This window comes from Hoplias malabaricus, chromosome 3 (genome assembly GCF_029633855.1).
Source record: "Hoplias malabaricus isolate fHopMal1 chromosome 3, fHopMal1.hap1, whole genome shotgun sequence".
Classification (NCBI taxonomy): Eukaryota; Metazoa; Chordata; class Actinopteri; order Characiformes; family Erythrinidae; genus Hoplias; species Hoplias malabaricus.
The window spans coordinates 5,107,446-5,119,959 of record NC_089802.1 but is presented as its reverse complement, the minus strand read 5'-3'; the positions used below and the strand labels follow the sequence as shown (position 1 = coordinate 5,119,959).

Below are 12,514 nucleotides of genomic sequence, written 5' to 3'. Positions count from 1 at the left end.
AGTCTGCACTCAGTCCTCCATACAGCCAAGCTCTCCCACTGGGCACTGGGAGCAGAGACCATTACAGATATATATTTTTTCCACTATTTGCTTCTCAGTAAAATAGCATTCCTCCACTGTGCAACCCCTGGATTTTGTTGTTGCTTTACTATGCATTTCTATATTCTGTGGGATATCTGCCGGCTCCTGGAGGGCTCCCTTGTGTTCTTGTTTTGTGACTGATGATCCCAAGTGTCGGGTGGGTTACAGCAGATGAATGAATGAAATAATTAATTAATAAAAAAAAAGCAATGAAGTGGCTGGTGTGACTTGGTCACATTTTCATTACAATAGAAAACATATTGTTGGCAAACTATGTTTGGAAATATACTTTGGAGCAAATATGAATCATCTGTAGCTGTGGCTGAAAACTGTACATTTGCACATGCTTTTGTTCTGTGGCAAAAAAAAGCTGTGATGTGTAATTATGCCTCTGATCATTTGATATATCATTAAACACAGACAATAACAGTATAAACCCAATTACTGACAGTGTCTGACTGCTCCATGTCTGTCAGCATGTGCCGCTGAAGTAGGAGCTGGTGAATCTGCAGTGTGAGGATGAGAACTAAGTCTGCTAATCAGTAGACAAGACCTCCGGAACCACCCCCCCCCCCCACCACCACCACCACCACCAGCCCCATCCCCACCTCTCCACCCTTCATTTTCCCCCTCTAATTACTTTGTCTTCTGATAAAGCCATGGCTCTGGGATCATCAAAGGTCCTTGAAACAAAGAGCAATATATAGCAATTACCCAGCGCCTCATCTGCAAGAGTCAGATTAACAAGCGGCACACGAGCGCACACCCACAAAACCTGCTCCGGCTCAAGACTTCGGCTCCGTCTCAGCACTTGGTCTGGAACGTTCTCCGGAACTCTGCCGTCCCTTAACCTCAAATGACAGAGAGGATTAGATATTAATTGGAATGGTTAATCAAATCTTGAAGGAAACGCTCGGAAGAAAAGACCCATTTACACATTTTCCACCTGACCATGAATCCAAATACTCACATGACGGGGAGGTATTTGTTAAGTGAGTTATGTTTTAGGAAACATTTGGCTATAAATCAGTTTCCTTAAATCAATCACTACCTAAACATTCCCAGTCAGATCTGTCGCTAATTTAATGTAGCTACTGTTCATACATTTTCTGTAAAAGATCAGGTTCTTGGTGGGTCTAGAGCCTACACAGAACCATTGGGCACAAGGACACACTCTGAACAAGGAGCTAGTCCATCACAGACAGTTATTACGGCTTTTACTTATGCAGCATACGTGAGTTCATTCATAAATCTGAGTATCCTGCAGTGTTAGTAATAAGTTTCAAATGACACTGTAATCATTTCCATGCTGTTTAAGCTACCGTTAGCTTTGTAGCTCCAGTGAAATACCAAAGGCGTAGTGTTCCACCAAATTGCTCCTCACAGGCTGTTTCTCAAGATAAATTCTTTTGTGTTTATTCCTCCTTGTGTCCTCGCATGACGTCATCATCCAGGTTCGATATCCAATATTCAAGAACACAAAGACAGACAGTGGTTAAGGACTCGGATGTTGTCCTCGATCTGCCACAAAATAAAAAATTCAGATGCATCTGAATCGTGACTTGTCAGAGAGAACCACCTGAAAGTGTCATAATTCACTGCAGCATCATGAATGTGCTCTTGCAAGGTGACTGCTCAAGAACGTTCTTCAGTATAAAACCATTCTTAGTGTTCCTCCGACTGAGAAGCAGCCATGATTACTCATGATTTCATTTTGTGGAAGCACTTCATCCAGATCAGGGTCGCGGTGGGTTCCAGAGAATAACCAGAATCATTGTGCACATGAAGGGAACTCACCCTGGATGGAACATCACACACTCACTCAGTCACTCACGTACTCTCACAGCAGTGGAAACTTCTGCACAGCCCATCTGCCTACCAGCATGTGTTGTTGGGTCATGGGAGGAAAGCAGAGCACTCATTTGCTAAGACAAGTGAGTATAATATCTGTCAATAGCTAGGTATCATTTCAAAATATATCAGCAGAAAGTTTCACAACCTAGACTGTGCTATGGGGCTGTAGGCTTTAAAAATAAATAAATGAATTAAAGCAATTTGGAAAATTTGGAAATATGAACTGTTTAAATTTCTGGGTGACTGAGAATAATGAGTGTGTTCTCTCTGTGTCTGCGTGGGTTTCCTCTGGGTGACTGTCTGTGAGGAGTGTGGTGTGTTCTCCCTGTGTCTGCGTGGGTTTCCTCCGGGTGACTGTCTGTGAGGAGTGTGGTGTGTTCTCCGTGTCTGCATGGGTTTCCTCCGGGTGACTGTCTGTGAGGAGTGTGGTGTGTTCTCCGTGTCTGCATGGGTTTCCTCCGGGTGACTGTCTGTGAGGAGTGTGGTGTGTTCTCCCTGTGTCCGTGTGGGTTTCCTCCGGGTGACTGTCTGTGAGGAATGTGGTGTGTTCTCTCTGTGTCTGCGTGGGTTTCCACCGGGTGACTGTCTGTGAGGAGTGTGGTGTGTTATCCCTGTGTCTGCGTGGGTTTCCTCCGGGTGACTGTCTGTGAGGAGTGTGGTGTGTTCTCCGTGTCTGCATGGGTTTCCTCCGGGTGACTGTCTGTGAGGAGTGTGGTGTGTTCTCCGTGTCTGCATGGGTTTCCTCCGGGTGACTGTCTGTGAGGAGTGTGGTGTGTTCTCCCTGTGTCCGTGTGGGTTTCCTCCGGGTGACTGTCTGTGAGGAATGTGGTGTGTTCTCTCTGTGTCTGCGTGGGTTTCCACCGGGTGACTGTCTGTGAGGAGTGTGGTGTGTTATCCCTGTGTCTGCGTGGGTTTCCTCCGGGTGACTGTCTGTGAGGAGTGTGGTGTGTTCTCTCTGTGTCTGCGTGGGTTTCCTCCGGGTGACTGTCTGTGAGGAGTGTGGTGTGTTCTCCCTGTGTCCGTGTGGGTTTCCTCCGGGTGACTGTCTGTGAGGAATGTGGTGTGTTCTCTCTGTGTCTGCGTGGGTTTCCACCGGGTGACTGTCTGTGAGGAGTGTGGTGTGTTATCCCTGTGTCTGCTTGGGTTTCCTCCGGGTGACTGTCTGTGAGGAGTGTGGTGTGTTCTCCCTGTGTCTGCGTGGGTTTCCTCCGGGTGACTGTCTGTGAGGAGTGTGGTGTGTTCTCCCTGTGTCTGCATGGGTTTCCTCCGGGTGACTGTCTGTGAGGAGTGTGGTGTGTTCTCCCTGTGTCCGTGTGGGTTTCCTCCGGGTGACTGTCTGTGAGGAATGTGGTGTGTTCTCTCTGTGTCTGCGTGGGTTTCCACCGGGTGACTGTCTGTGAGGAGTGTGGTGTGTTATCCCTGTGTCTGCGTGGGTTTCCTCCGGGTGACTGTCTGTGAGGAGTGTGGTGTGTTCTCTCTGTGTCTGCGTGGGTTTCCTCCGGGTGACTGTCTGTGAGGAGTGTGGTGTGTTCTCCCTGTGTCTGTGTGGGTTTCCTCCGGGTGACTATCTGTGAGGAGTGTGGTGTGTTCTTCCTGTGTCTGCGTGGGTTTCTTCCAGGTGACTGTCTGTGAGGAGTGTGGTGTGTTCTCCCTGTGTCTGTGTGGGTTTACTCCGGGTGACTGTCTGTGAGGAGTGTGGTGTGTTCTCCCTGTGTCTGTGTGGGTTTCCTCCAGATGACTGTCTGTGAGGAGTGTGGTGTGTTCTCCCTGTGTCCGCGTGGGTTTCCTCCGGGTGACCGTCTGTGAGGAGTGTGGTGTGTTCTCCCTGTGTCTGTGTGGGTTTTCTCCGGGTGACTGTCTTTGAGGAGTATGGTGTGTTCTCCCTGTGTCCACGTGGGTTTCCTCCGGGTGACTGTCTGTGAGGAGTGTGGTGTGTTCTCCCTGTGTCTGCGTGGGTTTCCTCCGGGTGACTGTCTGTGAGGAGTGTGGTGTGTTCTCCCTGTGTCTGCGTGGGTTTCCTCCGGGTGACTGTCTGTGAGGAGTGTGGTGTGTTCTCCCTGTGTCTGTGTGGGTTTCCTCCGGGTGACTGTCTGTGAGGAGTGTGGTGTGCTCTCTCTGTGTCTGTGTGGGTTTCCTCCGGGTGACTGTCTGTGAGGAGTGTGGTGTGTTCTCCCTGTGTCTGCGTGGGTTTCCTCCGCGTGCTCCTGTTTCCTCCCACAGAATTTGCTTCAAAAGCGGAGTGACTTCAGTCGTGTGGAGGTGGTTTAGTTACAAAAAAGTACAACAAACCACTAAGATATGAAAGACGTCTGTGACAACCCAATCAGACTGACCACACTTTACTGTGAAGCTTTAAGGGTATTTTTTATATTAATTAATTAATTTATTTATTTTTATGCTGTTTATAAGCAGATACTAAATTTTCTTCAATTTAGTTGTGGTGTAGATGCTAAATTATTTTATTTATTTGATACAAATGTCAGAATCTTGGCAAATTACGGTTGTTTACAATATAAGCAACATTTGTTCTGAATAAAAATGTATCTAATAAAACTAATATAAATATAACATTTATTTTGTAGCAATAGTGTGCTCCTGAAATTAATAAAATTATTGTTCAATGTTTTGTCACATCTCCAAGAACATTGTTTTTGCCAAAATACCCTGAAATATTATGGGATTATTTCAGAGCCATAACCGCCCATCCCTAGTGCACAACATTCACTCATTCATTCATTGCCTGTAACCGTTTATCCAGTTCAGGGTCGAGGTGGGTCTGGAGCCGACCCGGAATTAGTGCACAATATGAATTGCTTTAATAAGGAAACATCTGATAATAAAAATGCAGCTAAACTTTGTGAAACGTATCTTCAGCCCACGAAAACAACACTTCCTTAAACAAATAAATAAGATTTTACTTCACATTAAGCGACCAGTTTAATCGCTCTCAAAAAAATATAGTATCAGAATACATCTGGCCTCGGTACGAAGCGATCCACACAGTCACAGACATGGTAATAACTACTTGTGACAGGTTTACTATGTAGATCAAACATGATAACAAGTGCTAACAACTCTTAATCTGTCACCTATGGGCCTCCGACCCACGTGCTGGCCTTATTAAGAGAGCAGCAGAGAGCTGAACTGCACTAATGAAGTGAAGTGTTCGCAGAGCAGTCAGCTCAGTGTGAGCTTACATTAGAGATATTAGCTCCTAAAATGGTGATTATTGGTGCTGAAGCCTTTCCGAGGTTAAACGCTGCCAGATTCTGTCGTGAAAAGGCACTTAATTGCAATTATAACTGAAAACAGCCCAACCTCCGCGACACTGCTGTTTTAACACTTTGACTTCTTTAAAGTAGTGGCAGAGTGCTGAGGAGAAAATTGCGATCTGGCACTCGTTCACAATTATTCTGTCAAAAATACCGCCCCTCACCCCTCCACACACACTCCAGCGTTAGTCAGTACTCCACGATGGTGCACAAGCACTTCTGCCATGGCTGGATTGTGCCAGCAAGTCATTATGTAACATGCTGATGTCTCTCTCGCTGGAGTCTTCAAATGGTGAAAAATGAGGAGGTGGGCGGAGAGGAAAGTGCATCACTAGTCAGAGGAAGCGGACCTTAAAAAGATTCAATACACTTCTTCATACAATTACGATGTGCACAGCGCCTCTCCGTCAGGCTGCCACACACACACACACACACATACACACCTCTGATGACAGAGCATCTACAGGGACGTGTAGAATCAACGGTCATAAGACATTGGGTTACAGTTCAGGGGAATTTGCAAGTTAAGTAGGCAGTGAATAGAGAAGAGCAGCTGATGAAGTGAGAGTCACATCATTCCATTGTTAGCTTTGCATGTAGGTTAATCATGTGACAAACGCATGAAGCAGACTCACTTATCCAGCCTCTTCACTGGAGGATCCACCACGACATGCAAATCCTCCCATGGACACAGGCAGGGCCTCAACACCCCATGTATTAACACTGATTCCGCATGCATTCTGGGGTTTTAACCTGTCAGCAGAAATGCACTGGTGACATTGTATTTTAAATTAATACACTGCACAGCTGACCCACAGACTCAGGGATTCAGTGAGGTCACTGTAATTAACCCTTAAGTCACAATACTGTTGGAGATAACAACAGCATGCTCTTATTTGATGCTAATTACATCTCTCTAGAAGCCTCTCGGAAACAAGGAGAAGAAATTAGCCCGAATTATGGATTCCTAATTTTAAAGCACACACACTACATATGTGTGTAATGCATGAAAAGTATTAATATTTCTTTGGCCGATTTTCTTTGCTAATTTTTAGCTACCTTCAAATACCATTTTCACTGAATCTCCCGACTGCACACAGTGCCCACTGATCTTTTCCAGCTGCCACCAATGCAATGCCACTGAACAGCTGTCACATCAGAATTGAATAATTGATGAATTAATTAATTCATTCATTCATTTATTATCTGTAACCCTTATCCAGTTCAGGGTCACGGTGGGTCCAGAGCCTACCTGGAATCATTGGGCGCAAGGCGGGAATACACCCTGGAGGGGGCGCCAGTCCTTCACAGGGCAACACACACTCACACCTACAGACACTTTTGAGTCGCCAATCCACCTACCAACATGTGTTTTTGGACTGTGGAAGGAAACCAAAGCACCTGGAGGAAACCCACGCAGACACAGAGAGAACACACCACACTCCTCACAGACAATCACCTGGAGGAAACCCACACAGACACAGAGAGAACACACCACACTCCTCACAGACAGTCACCTGGAGGAAACCCACGCGGAGACAGGGAGAACACACCACACTCCTCACAGACAGTCACCCGGAGGAAACCCACGCAGACACAGGGAGAACACACCACACTCCTCACAGACAGTCACCCGGAGGAAACCCACGCAGACACAGGGAGAACACACCACACTCCTCACAGACAGTCACCCGGAAGAAACCCACGCAGACACAGAGAGAACACACCACACTCCTCACAGACAGTCACCCGGAGGAAACCCACGCAGACACAGGGAGAACACACCACACTCCTCACAGACAGTCACCCGGAGGAAACCCACACAGACACAGAGAGAACACACCAACTCGCAGTCACCCGGAGGAAACCCACGCAGACACAGAGAGAACACACCACACTCCTCACAGACAATCACCTGGAGGAAACCCACACAGACACAGAGAGAACACACCACACTCCTCACAGACAGTCACCTGGAGGAAACCCACACAGACACAGGGAGAACACACCACACTCCTCACAGACAGTCACCCGGAGGAAACCCACACAGACACAGGGAGAACACACCACACTCCTCACAGACAGTCACCTGGAGGAAACCCACACAGACACAGGGAGAACACACCACACTCCTCACAGACAGTCACCCGGAGGAAACCCACGCAGACACAGGAAGAACACACCACACTCCTCACAGACAGTCACCCGGAGGAAACCCACGCAGACACAGGGAGAACACACCACACTCCTCACAGACAGTCACCCGGAGGAAACCCATGCAGACACAGGGAGAACACACCACACTCCTCACAGACAGTCACCCGGAGGAAACCCACACAGATACAGAGAGAACACACCAACTCGCAGTCACCCGGAGGAAACCCACGCAGACAGAGAGAGAACACACCACACTCCTCACAGACAGTCACATCACCTGACAGACACCTGTGCTAGGTCTCGGCTCAGTGATGGGGCAGGGAGGGCTGTCCTGCCCTCACAGACAGCTTGGCCAACTGTGCTCTCTAGAACTACGATCTGTAGCTGATAGAAGGAGTTAAAAATGATTAAACAGCACATATTTTTTGCTTAGTAGACAGACTGATAAAGTAGACAGACAAAATATGTTCCATTATTTATAAACAACCAAGACTGGTGGTGATGTATGCTGAGTCTTTAAATGAACTAATGAACCGTGGATGACCTGCAGATGACCTGTACAATGTTAAACTGCACACCACTGAGGACTCTGTTTATTACAAGACACGGTTTCGTAAATGAGTCTTCAGTGTGTCCTCGGGGTAGATTTTTAAGGCAATAGTTATCAGTGATTCCTCTCCATTCATTTCACTTTGTAATGAAAAGTCAAACAGACTTCTGACGACAGGGACGGGTAGTTACAGTGCCTCGTTAACACAACGCTAATGCACCATACGATCAAACTGTGGACCGGGTAAGTCTTTGAAAATGCATAGGTACCGCAGGAAGCTACAACCCCTGAATAAGTTTCCTTAATGTGCAGCAGGGCAGCAGATTCTCACTCTGTGAAGAACCTGCTGTTCTATAGCTCTGACAGAGAGAAGCCATCAGCGCAGGCCCCAGTTCATCCTGAGGAGACAGTGCCAGCACAGCTGAGGCTGGATTTATAGCCCTCCATCACTCTCAGGTCAATTAGCCTGCATCAAAAAAAAAAAAGGAGCCATGTTTCCCATGTATAATACACGCAAGGAAGCCTTTTAATCATTTCAAAAGGAGGCCTGAGCAGCACATGTCTGAGGAGCTTTCAAGGAAGCAGCCAATTAGAAGTGTGAAAGTCAGAATACGCTTGGCGAGTTTGATAACGCTTACATACGGCATATGCTGCCGTCTATCCATAATTTAGTGCTCGCATAATTAACAGCTATAATGTATGGCGATGTCACTTCATCTTCAGCTGAGGAGGCTGTGATTTGAATGCTTTGTGCGTTTGCATATGAAATGCGAAATATCAGTTTGAGCAGACTTTGTTGTGATGGCGGCGTAATTCGCGGCGGCGTAATTTACGACGCCAGAAACACAGGAGTGTTTATCGCGAAGCAAATTGAAATGCCACAGTTGGAGTGATCAAAACAGACAGGGTGGGGAATTATACCTAGTTTGCAAATCGGGAAAATTCACTTTTACCCCCACCCCACCACCCAACACACACACACACACACACACACACACACACACACCCCTTTACGGCTGAATTAAGATGAAAATTAAACATATGCTGTATGTGGTAGAGCTTACTGACATGATACCCTTGTCACTCTTTAGGTCTTTTATTTATTTACCCCACCCCACCATGCTAGGAGAAGTGTCTATGTTGTAGGGTTTGTTTTCTGTAGATTAGAGTCAGGTAGCAAGTAAGCCTGTTTTTTTTTTTTTTTTTGTAGTGTGTGTGTGTGTCTCTGGGAGGCTCCTGAAACCACCTGGCTGTTCTGAGCACTTAATATCCCAGATATAATCCATTTATAGCCCCAAATCTGCACCTGAGTGCTCAGTGACACTCCGGTGCCCCGCTTAAAGCCGTAGCCTCTGGTGAGCAGCCACCAGCATAGTGCCGTGTGCGGTGTGTATGCGCTGGGGACAGTGAACTTTTCAAATGTATATGCCTGCTCGCTAATCTCCCCCCATTCATTCTGATTATGCAAGCCGGCCGGGTTCAGCGGCAAGGGGAGAAGGAGAGAGAGAGAGAGAGAAACAGAGAGAGACAGACAAAGAAAGAGTGGGAGGGAGAAGGAGACCACTGTGTACTGGGGGGGGGGGGACTGTATTTTCTCCAGGGTGTGTTCCTAGCTTGACATGAAAAACCTGATTGAGCAGAAAATATGTGCTAATGTTCACAGCGGCACTCTATTATATTAAAAAGTATGCCGGTAAATATTTGCCACATGTTATTAGGGCACGCAACACCACAGGGTATTGAGAAGGGTCAAAGGGCAAATCTAATGCGCTCCCTGGAGGAGGGGGCAGTTTTGAATATAACCAAATGGAGGCGATGCGAGAATACCCCAAGGAGCAATGGAGCACATTGTAAATGATGGCCACGTTTGTGCCTGTGTGTTTATATACAAGGACAGTAAGTATCTAGTTAGAAATGGTTCACAAGCTGTCGTTATTAATAAAACGGCAGGACTAACGGCAGTCTCCTTCGGCGAGTACGGACCCATTAGAAGTCTTTGCTACAGCAAATAGCAAGTTAGGTTATAACCTAACAAGGTACAATTTTATCCCCTCTCCAAGCTCATGTATTTTTTTTTTTTTAAGGCAGTTTAAAGTCAAGAATGGCTTCTGTTTAAGCCCTCTTGATCTACACGGAAAAGAAAGTTGAATATTTAATGCGAAAGCTGCTTTGATAGGACTCTTCCCCACTAATTAAAGCCACATTTCTGCTCGGCACAGGCTAAGGTAAGCGAACGAGGCGGCAGCTGGAATACTGAACATTTCTGGTCAGCAGAATCTTTTCGTTTAAAAAAGCTACCCATTAAGTCGGGCTTAACAATGCGCTCAAATAAAAAGAGGTTCAAGTTCAGCGAAAACACGGCGACATCGGGATACGTAAAAACGCGTGCGGCGCGGTCGATAAAGGAGCCGGAGAGGAATGCGACGGGGACGCGGCTGTGGCTCATCTGTCAGAGATTGCGCAGGATTAATAATAGATGCCATGTTTAAGTAGGCATGTCCATTAGCAAAGAGCCATCATTTATTCATTCAGATGGGGTGGAACCGACCACTCTCTCAAACGAAGCCAAATCGCCATTTTCAGCTCAGTCAAACTAATAATGTATTAAATTCACTGTGGACTAATGTTTTTTAGAGCAATAATAATATTATTACGAGCTCTTTGCCTGATACGGAATATTCCTGAATATTGTATGTTTAGGAAAGAGCTTTCGAAGGGGGCCGTGCTCCTCTGTAATAGAGCCATTAGCCGGTCCCACTGACCAGTCACTAATCTCTTTAGAAGGCCAGAGCTTTGGCAGCAGGCCCATTTTTGCGCCGCTCAGTCACGACAACCCGATAAATGTTATTAACCCGATGACAGGGCCCCGTACCTTGTCTAAATCATGCAGCTGGGTCAGGTATTGAAAATTTGTCCGGGGGTGCATTTTTTTTAGTTTATTCAATTTAAACCGATTTTGACAGTGAAATGTGTTGTCGTTAGCCATTTTTAATATTATAACTGCCTTAAAAATATTGATGTTTCAGACATCGTTACACATAAATTCGGGCAATTTCCATTGGTCCATTCTTCTGGAAACATTCACAAAGCAAAGACTAAGCACCGAGCTTCGAAAAACAAAATATATATGAGCTTCTAATTTAAATACAATGTTCCCAGAGTATCAGTGTTCATTAAAAAAATAACAATAAATAAATAAATGTTCTACATTGTTTAGGCCACTTTTCAAGCCATTTTCAAGGCATTATGTAAATCACTGGTTGTCCACTGCAATATAACACGGAGGTATCATTTCTCGGCTTGTTTTACATGGCGGTTGTGTTATTGTTGCCTGCTGAGGGTCCCTAACTGGAGTCAAAACCACACTGCCCTCAGGACATTTTACTGCATAACCAAAGAGAGCATGACCCTTATTACATGGGGGGGGGGGGGGCATGACTAAAATGACTCACAGAGCTGCACGCCAGTGTTTATGCCTCAGTCATGCCATATAATGAAGTGAGATTTATCTGATTCCACTGGCTTTGTGAAATCTACCTCCCCTCACTATTCATCTTGAGCACATGTGGCACAGTGAGCTCATACATGTAGGACAGCGGGGGTATGAAAACAACCCCAACGCATACAGGAGGCCTGTCTCAGACACACGGCGCACTACACAGAAGCTAATTCTACACACAAGGTGTAGAAATACCTTTTAAAGCGTTTTTTGTGTAAAGTATAATTGCTATTCAGGATTTACACATTCACTCAGTTGTTAGTCATTTTATGGTATTATTAAACATTTAATAAATACATAATCTAAAGGATGTCCAAGATCACCAACCCTGAAATCACCATCTTTAAATTGGCCAAACCAACAGTCATTATACCCAAGGACACTTGGAACTCATGAATGCAGTAACCAATAAATACCTCTCCACTGCCATTTTCTACCACTTATTTGTTTATATATTCAGTTTTTTCAGGTTTAATACTTCACAACAATTACAATTAAAAGAACAAAGAGAGTGGGAGAATGTTTGAATTCTGAATTATAGTTATACATTACATAAAATGATATAAAACGTATTTGTACGTCTAATACGCTGTATTACATTGGGTTTATTTGAACAAAACGGCTAAACTTTACTTGATTGAGTGATTTAAGATTCAAACTCTACTTCTCCACTGATGTAACGTAAGCCGCATTGCCATTTCCTCACAAACAAAACAAACTTTCTCACTTTTTTCGTTTCCTCACTCTCCTTCTGTCCCTCCTTCTTCCAGAATTGACTTAACAGCACCCATGTGAACATTCTCAATGGTCCCATTTTACATCCCACCAGAACATAATTTCTTACCTCTTTAAAACACACTTTTGTGGCTGCACAAAACCATAAATTGTTCCCCCACAAATCTAACGGCCCCTTGTTCAAACACAGTGTCTCTGCCACTAATATCATTTTAACATTTGCCTTCTGCTCTGGGTCCTCCGCAGGCCGTCCACCACGCCGCAAAACCCCAAACCGATCTCAGACAGGAAAGCCCCGTTATTAAAACCAGCAACACACTGCTTCATTCAGCGCAGTTCTGCTAGATTGGGCCATATGGATTTTTA

General features: G+C 45.6%; 1 long non-coding RNA gene across 3 annotated transcripts in view; it reads right to left on the bottom strand.

The window, feature by feature from the left end:
• LOC136690711 (uncharacterized) overlaps nt 1–12,514 on the bottom strand; it is a 163,867-nt gene that overhangs the window by 99,436 nt on the left and 51,917 nt on the right. The gene's annotated exons all lie outside the window — the stretch shown is intronic.